This window comes from Canis lupus, chromosome 2 (genome assembly GCF_048164855.1).
Source record: "Canis lupus baileyi chromosome 2, mCanLup2.hap1, whole genome shotgun sequence".
Lineage (NCBI taxonomy): Eukaryota > Metazoa > Chordata > Mammalia > Carnivora > Canidae > Canis > Canis lupus.
Genome location: NC_132839.1, coordinates 48,971,801 through 48,980,355, shown reverse-complemented (window position 1 = coordinate 48,980,355; position 8,555 = coordinate 48,971,801). Strand labels below are relative to the sequence as shown.

General features: G+C 44.9%; 1 long non-coding RNA gene across 3 annotated transcripts; it reads right to left on the bottom strand.

The window, feature by feature from the left end:
- Positions 1-241: 241 nt before the first annotated feature.
- Positions 242-8,044, bottom strand: LOC140617361 (uncharacterized). 3 transcript variants are annotated; one of them, XR_012017610.1, is made up of 5 exons: positions 7,829-8,044; positions 5,075-5,317; positions 4,751-4,810; positions 3,420-3,496; positions 242-3,315 (listed from the first exon to the last, which is right to left on the bottom strand). It is a non-coding gene; the product is annotated as an uncharacterized lncRNA (long non-coding RNA). The 3 variants fall into 3 exon arrangements; XR_012017604.1 differs by lacking the exon at positions 7,829-8,044 and having other exon boundaries at positions 5,075-6,544; XR_012017605.1 differs by lacking the exons at positions 4,751-4,810; positions 7,829-8,044 and having other exon boundaries at positions 5,075-6,544.
- Between the last annotated feature and the right edge of the window lie 511 nt (positions 8,045-8,555).

Genomic DNA, 8,555 nt, shown 5'->3' with positions numbered 1-8,555 from the left:
TTTCAGATATTTAATATCAGAATAAAAGAAGTTTCCTACCAAAAACTGGATTGAGTTCTAAAAAGATGTCTATACCTTGGATGAAGTAATCAGAACACATTTTCCCCAAAAAAATAATGCAATTGGTTGTGTTAAGGTTCCAAGTCTAGCCCATAGAAACTTATATAAACTAACAACAATGCATTTGAAGAGTAGGAAGTAATACTACAAAAATTAGTAACTAAGTCACAACACCACAGAATGGATAGAAAATCATTTATTAACTTGAATTCAGTTACTTCAGGAAAGGCAGGTCTAACCAGAGGGTGCACACAGAGGATTTCTGGGACTTCTGAATCCTTTGAGGTGTGTTTTTAAATTCCTAAGAAAGTCTATAGAGAATTGATTTTTAATTTAATCATTAAATTTACTTTTATACATCAAAATAAAATGCTTTTACACAATGAAGGAAACCATCAACAAAACAAAAAAAAAGTAGTGAATGGAGAAGATATTTGCAAATGATAAATGATAAATATATCTGATAAGGAGTTAATATCCACAATATATAAAGAACTTCTAAAATTCAACACCAAAAGCAAACAGACAATTTGATTAAAAAGTGGGCAGAGGGCCCAACTAGACATTTTTTTTTTCAAAGAAGACATACAGACGGCCAACAGACACATTAAAAGGTGCTAAACATCGCTTATCAGGGAGATGCAAATCAAAACCACAATGAGATATCACCTCATACCTGTCAGAATGACTAGAATTAAAAAGACAAGAAATAACAAGTGTTTGTGAGGTTATGGAGAAAAAGGAACCCCCATGCAGTTGGTGCAAATGTAAATTGATGCAGCCCTATGGAAAACAATATGGAGGTTCTTCAAAAAATTAAAAATAAAAGTACTGTAAGATCCAGCAATTCCATTTTGGGGAATATATCCAAAGGAAATGAAAACATTAATTCAAAACAATATATGCACTCTTACGTTTATTGCATCATTATTTACAATGGCCAAGATATAGAAGCAACCCAGTGTTTATCCATAGATGAATGGATAAAGGAGATGTGGTATATATATGTGTGTATATACAATGGAATACTGATCAGCCATAGAAAAGAATGAGTTCTTGCCATTTGCAACAACATGGTTGGACCTAGAGGGTGTTCTGCTAAGTGAAATAAGTCAGACAGAGAAAGATATATATCATATAATTTCACTTATATGTGGACCCAAAGTAGCAAAACATGATAAAAAAAAAAAAACACTCATAAATACAAACTGGTGGCTGTGGGCAAAATAAATTAAGAGGTACACATTTCTAGCTGTTAAAAAATCATTACTTTTAAAGGAGCACTGAAGAATAAGGAAAAGCTCAAGACCCTGCAATATTGGCCCTAAAAGAGACCCCTCCCCCATGAATGCATTCATTGTAGAGATCAGGGTTTGGGGTGCCAAGCAGACCAGGAGCTTGAGCAAAGAAACTCATGTTTCTACCATTTACCAAATGTCTGCCATTTACCAGCTCGTGCTAGGGGACAAACGACCTCCCTCTGTGTGTACCTCCACTTTACTGGTCACAGAACCAGCATGCGGCAAACACATGAGAATAGTCGAGGCCATGAGAAAGTGCAAGCAACACACATGACTCTACAACATTGTCCTCCACTCCTTCTCTTCTTTGGGCAGTGGCCACTTAACTGCCTTCAGGGCTGAGTTATTAGGGACAAGGTACAAAGAGAAACCAAACACGGTCTTTGGAGAACGGATTGGAAGGCCGAGTCCTGGCATAAAAATAGTTTTGGAATAACCTTGCTAGAAGTATCCCTATTCCTGCCTCTACCACATCTACACCTTGGAGGGCAAGGGTATTGCCAGGGCAAGGCCAGCACCTAAGCTGAGAGCACAGTAAGAGTGACCCAAAGCCCACATGGGCTCCTGGGGACCAAGGCAAGTAGTCAGGCCAGAGAACATGCCCACAGGCCCAAAGCAATACTGTCCAAGGGCTGAAATGGACACAGAGGGCCTGCCATCTCATAAAGTTTAGGAGGGGGAAGCCAAGATGATCACAGACAGAAGTGGCAGGGAGAAGGCCCACAGGCATCTCAAATTTGTCAGGGTTGGGACCCAGGGGAATAGCTCCCAAAACTACCACTCCCCTCTCCCTGGTCATTCCCCAGCCCCAATGACTGTTAAGGCTCTCAGATCTCAGGGGCAAATCCCTAGAGACAAGGGTGATAGGCTGCGAAGGAATAAAGCTGCTACATCCCAAGCATGCTCAGAAAACTCAGAGTGGCTGAATGATCATGAATGAAGTTTCCACTATTCAACAAAATGAGAGCTCTAGATACAAATTGAGTTGTAGGAAGTGTTCTGTAATCACCTGGGTTTGCGACTTAAGAAATCCATACCCAATGAGAGCACTGGGTAGCCAGCACCAGGTAGGTAATAAGCACTCAAAAGCCATTATCATGTTTACTATCATCTGGATGGGACTCTCTTTTCTTATTCCACTCTAGTCTCCTTTAAAATAAACAAGCCTGTCTCCACAGCTTCAACTGTTGTCCCGTGTCCCCGCTGCCACCCAACATCCATTTGGGACACTAGAGAAGCAGAGTCTGTTTCTCACAATGGAGTGGATCAATTGGGTCAACAGCTACTGGGGAGTCCCCATGCCATTAACTCAGGGAAAGGACATCCCAGGACAGACTGGGTCTTGGCCAGTTTTTGCACAGGACCCTAAGGTCCTCCCCTCCTCCAGCCATCAGAAGCTCAGAAGTTGTCCTTCCTGTATCTCTCCATTCAAAGGAGCACCTAACAGCCCAGGGTTTGGGAGGATGGGGAGTTGCGGGTTAGGGGAGGGAATCTAACAGGTTCCATTTGCAAGCCGCAAGATAAGGACCTCTGTTCCACACCCACACCCCACCTCTCTTGGGGGGTGAGGTACAATGAGTTGTTAGATGCAAATATATCAAAAGATTTATATAAATGAAAGCTTCTTTATTATGATAACAACCCCCCCCAAGATCATAGTAAAACATTTAAGGTGTGTAAATGCCAAGAAATTTGCCCTGAAAAAGAAAGCATTAGAGATAGCTTTTGTTCATTGAGATTTAAAATTTTGAAATATGTTACATTAAGTTCTGTTTATTGTGAAGGCCAATTTGCCACTTTTCATACTTTCAAGACATTTTTATAGACACTATCCCATCAATTGGAAGAGACAGGCAGGGAAGTGGCTCCAACCATCAGGCTCTCAGCACAGACCTCAGGCTCTATACGATGCTACTATATCCTTCACTGTTGATAGGAGAACAGGTGGGCCTCTCTGCCAGGGAGGATGTGAAAAGAGTTTTGAAAGAAACAGAATATACTCCATTGCAGCTTTAAAATCTTATTTTTATATGCCAGTTTCCCAGCTCCAGAGGATACCTGAACAGTAGAGGGAGGGAAACTGTAGGATCTCCATGCTAGCTACTCTCCAATGACATTTTTCCCAGACTCTGGACCTAGAAACAACCAAAAATGATTTGGTGAATGTACTGAAATGATTTATCGACCATTTACCAAGTTCACACTGTCATAAAGGGCACAGGGCTTAATGCTGAGTATTGATTAAAAGATACTGAAAAATTCCATTCCCATGTATTATCCCTAACGTCTTGCCAGAATCATCTGTCCCAAAACAAACCATCTTGTTTCCCAGGCATGCTGTCAGGTCAGGGAAAAGGAGTAAATTTTCCTTAAAAAAAAACTATAGAATCCCACAAAGGGAATACAGTTTTTAAGAACTGAAATAAAATTAGGGATAATAATTAGTCATTAACAAGGAGTCCTCAGCCCCGTCAAGCACAGTGCTAACGTTTCACATCTATTAACTCATTTAACCTTCACAGCAATCCTATGATTCAGCCCCATTTTACAGATGAGAAAACCAAGGAACAGGAAGAATAAAGCATTTGTCTGTGGTCACAGAGGCCAAGTAGGGACCCAAGCCCAGGTAGTAGGGCTCAGAGTCCATGTGCTTAATGGCTACCCTCTGCCTTTTTACACAAGCTGCTCTGGATTGAAAATGCTGAATCCAGTGACAGTGGCTTCACCTCCCAAGTGAATCTGTACGTGTGATGTGGTTACAAATGATCCTGATGGCTATGTTATAGACCTTGACAAACCATACTTGAGCTTATCTAAAACAATAGCCAGTTGGATACATGCTAGAACTTTAAAATAGTGATGCTGGTCTTGGCAGACCAGGTTCTCAAACATACCACCTGATGACCATTATCAAGCCCCTGTGCCTATAACTGGGTGAAAAACCAGGATATTTAACTCGTGCTTTGGGGACAGAAATTCTAGAAATGAATTCTTTCTCATAAGTTCTTAGTTCACAGGAGACCAGACATAACTTGATAGCACCATGCTGACCACTGGGATGTCTCAGCCAGGCCCACTCCAGCTCCCAGAAATGCTCAACTTCATCCCCTAACTTTGGAGATTCTCCTTGTGCCAGGCCAGGACCTGCAGACATTCTCTGCTCAAGATCCAGTCTCCACTCACAGGCAGTGACACCGGAGTGGCCAGCCAGGGTCCCTCTGAGAAACACACAAATACAGATGAACTCATCAGTCCCAAAGGGGCCGCCCTTTGCCCAGAGGCCGTGGGGTTCCTTGGTGGGCTTTCCAGGGCCCTCCAGCTCTCATCTACCAGGAAGAGGGTCTTAGAGGCTGCCCCCCTCATAGTCTCATTACAGCCAGAAACCTTACCTCTCACTTTTCCCTCCATTTCTGCTGAGTTCTCTTATGCCAGTTTGCCCATCTCAGAGGCTGTCAGGAGCCCCAAGAGAAAAAGAAAGAGCCATCATAGGTCACTGCATACTTTCGGGCCAAACACCAAGTTCCCAAAGGAGAATCTTAGTTCTCAGCCTTCCCATGCCAGGAACCGCTGACAGAGGAGCCCGGCAAGGCACCAAGTAGCTGCTACTGAGCCTCTGAAAGGGCACGGGAGCCTCAGGTGGCTACAAGTCCAGGGAGCTTACAGGGTGGCAATCTGTCCTTTCTTTAGGATTCATTTCCACTAGAAGGGCTCACCTCTGAGAGCCTGTCGAAGGCCCAGGCAGGTAGGAACCAGGGGCTGCCCTAGGGGCAATGGCTCCTGTGCTTCTCAACTGACTCTCCTTGGGAAAGGCAGGCACCCTGCCATCTTGTCTGCAGCTGGAGGTGTAGACAAAGTGTATCAAGCCTCTCTCCTCCCCAGGGCTGGCAGGTTTTCAGCACCGTTGTGGAGGCCAGGCTCCATCGCTGGGCTCCATCCTCACTGCCCGGTGAGCATCCCTGGTCACCCCGACCGAGCCACAAAAGAAATGTCCCTCAGGCTGATGAATACCCCCTCCTCGTTCTTCCTTGTCTCCTCAGAAGCACCTCCTGCCTCTCAACCCTCTGTCGTCCTTGACTACCATAATCAACAGAGCAACCAGCCTCAGCCTCAGCCTCAGCCAAATCTCAGGCCCATTTCCAAGTGTTGTCCCTGGGTTCATCCACACACATTTTCCTGCAAGCTTCCTCTGCCTTTTTGGGCCCTAAGCTCTGTCTCTTTTGTGGATGCTAGGGCTTATGGTCCATATCAGGCTAGAGACTTTCTCTCAATGAAGAAACGCTCATGGTCATCTCAACATCCCCTGGCGCTTGAACACCAGGACTTGGCCTCCTGCCTGGGTGGTAGGCACTTTCTCTCTTTACTGCCACCTCTGGGGATCAGGTCAGGGTTCTTCTCACCGCCTATCAGCCACTAGGGATGGAGGGGGGCTCTGGAGTCCCACACTGAGGTGACTTTCCCAGGCACACACTTTGGCCCCTGTGTGCTTCACAGAACCACATCAGCCTCCTCCAGATGCCTGGCCTGCCTTGCTCAGTGGTCCTGTCTACCCACCCTTCAGCATCACCCCACCTTCCTCCCAAGACTGGCAAGTTCCCAGAGTTCTGAGAAATTCACTTTCCAAGCAAGGTCCTTAGGCCCTCATGTCCTTGGCCAAAGGCCAGGATCTTGTTGGGTTTCCAGCTCTTGTTATATGGTAAGGGTAAAGGGGGTAGCCTTCAACATAGAATGGAATGACATGGAAGGAGGAGACTCTAAGAACAAGACCTGAGCCCCTCCCCTGGTCATCTGCTCCCCCAGATCATGATTTGCTCTTTCCAAGTAGATGTCTCACGCAGGAAGTCCTCCTGTGTCTTCTCCTCTGGCCCTGACCTTGAAGGGAGACCTGCTCTTGTGCCTCCTGGACTACCTACTGCCATAAACTTGAACACTGATGCCAGAATCACCAGAATTTCCTCAAAGGACACTCAGCAGCAGGAACTCTCTTTTGCCAGGAACTGGCCCTGGCCCAACAGTCTCCAGGCTGAGAAACCCATAGCAGCTCTCCTGGCAACAATATCACTGTCAGTTGTAAACCAATCAGTTGGGGATCACCCTCTTTCTCTTCCCTTGTGGATGCCCTAGGAAGGAAATTCCAGGATTTCAGACTCTTGGGGCCCTTGCTCCCAGAGCTCAACGCCCCAATTAGGTACCTGGCAGCTGTAAGAGCTCACACTTCTGCCAAAATGACAGGGCTCTTATGGATGGGTCCAATCCATTTTCTGACCCCATGAAATGACCACTCTGCATTCAGTCTGGACATGGGTCAGGTGTACCATACCACCCAACACACACACACACACACACACACACACACACACACACACACCTTGGCAATCCCCCCCACCCCTCACCGCCCAGACAGGGCAGGAAAGCGACGAGGCACAGGTGTAGAAGGAAGACCTGGAGGAAGAGAAAGCCAGTGGCCTCCCACTGAGTCTGGCTTAGGGCTCTAGGTGCAGATGATTTGGCCTCAGAAGATTACCCTCCCATGGAGGAAACAGTTGGAATTCATAGGAACTCTGTGAGCTCGAGTTTCCTCAAGAGTAGCACGAGGACACTGGACTCTATGACCCCCAAGTGTCCTTCTGTGGTAGACAGAATAATGCCTCCCCGCCAGAAGCCCTCCATGCCTTACTCCCCAGAACCTGTGAATATGTTACATGGAAAGAGGGAGTTACATGGACATCTTAGATGGAATTTAGGCTGCTAATCAGGTAACCTCGAGATAGGGAAGTTATCCTTGATTATCTGGTTGAGCCTAGTGTAATCTCAAGTGTCCTTATAAGTTGAAAGAGGGAGGCAGGAGTAGGGTCAGGGTCAGAATCAGAAAGAGATTTGAAGATGCTAGCTTTGAAGGTGGAGGAAGGGACCATGAGTCAAGGGATGTGGGGGTCTCCTAGAAAAAGGCAAGAAAACTCTTCTTCTCTAGAGCCTCTGGAAGGAACACAGCCCTGCCAACACCTAGATTTTAGCCCAGGGGAAATCCACTTTGAACTTCTGACTTCCAAAACAGTTAAGATGGTAAGTTTGTGTTGTTTTAACCCACTCATCTTGGTGTAATTTGTTACAGCTGCTGTAGGTCCCTAACATCCATGCCCCAATTTCCCATTAGCTTTACCCTTTCCATCAGAATTCCATCTCCTCTCTAAGTCCTGGATCCCCAGGTAGCAGCACCGCTAGGAGTCAGGGTCCCAATCCTGGGGCAAACTCCTACCAAACATTCAAAATAGAGGCGTATAATGTCCTACATTTATAGAGGACCTTGCTTTTTTTTTTTAATTACTTCATTAAAAATTTACTGTGTTTTATCAGTGTTTTTATGAGCCAATTACTGAGCTGGTCCCTACAGATGCAAAGCCAAGTGGACATCATCCTTTCCCTCAAGGAATTCACTGTCTAGTTGGAAAAAGAAACACAGAAGCAACTACCTAGAATCCTTGGATGTTTCGGAAATAAGACTAGAGTTGGATCAGCCCAGCCCCCATTGATGGAAACAGCTATTGGCAAGAGAGCGATGTTCATGGACTACATGGGCTTCAACCTCCTAGGGTAGAGCAATGGCACTGGGCTATGCTATGGAGCCTGCCTAGGCACGTGCATTCTTTTAAAAAAAAAAATCTAATGAATAATTCTGAGTCACAACAGGGACACTAACCCACTGAAAGATCTTTTCATGTTTTACATTGTGTCAAATGTTCTTTGTACTTTTGTCCCAGGTAGATGGTAAATTCCAGTATCAGGGAGCAGTAAAATAAAATCACTGCTTAAGAGCACAATCATCCTTTTCCTTTTCCTGATTCTCAAAACATTTCAAACTCATGTATATTCTTTATGTATACGGACAAGAATAACTCAAACTTGGGTCGTTCTTCTTTGTTTGATTGGGGTTTTTTGTTTTATTTGAACCTGAGCAAAATTGCCTTTAGAACCTGGAAGCAAATATGCTGCACAAAATACTTAACTGACAAAGGAAATTTGACTAAATCCATCCCCTTTGTAGAATGTTGGCTGCCGAAATGGCCAAATTGGCAATTTGTCAGGAAGAAAACTGGCAAACCTTTTAGATGAGATGTCTAAGAAAATATAATTGTTTAATGGAAGCAAGGGTTTACTGCTTTTTTACAATAACATAGATATTTTCTGAACCCAACCAGG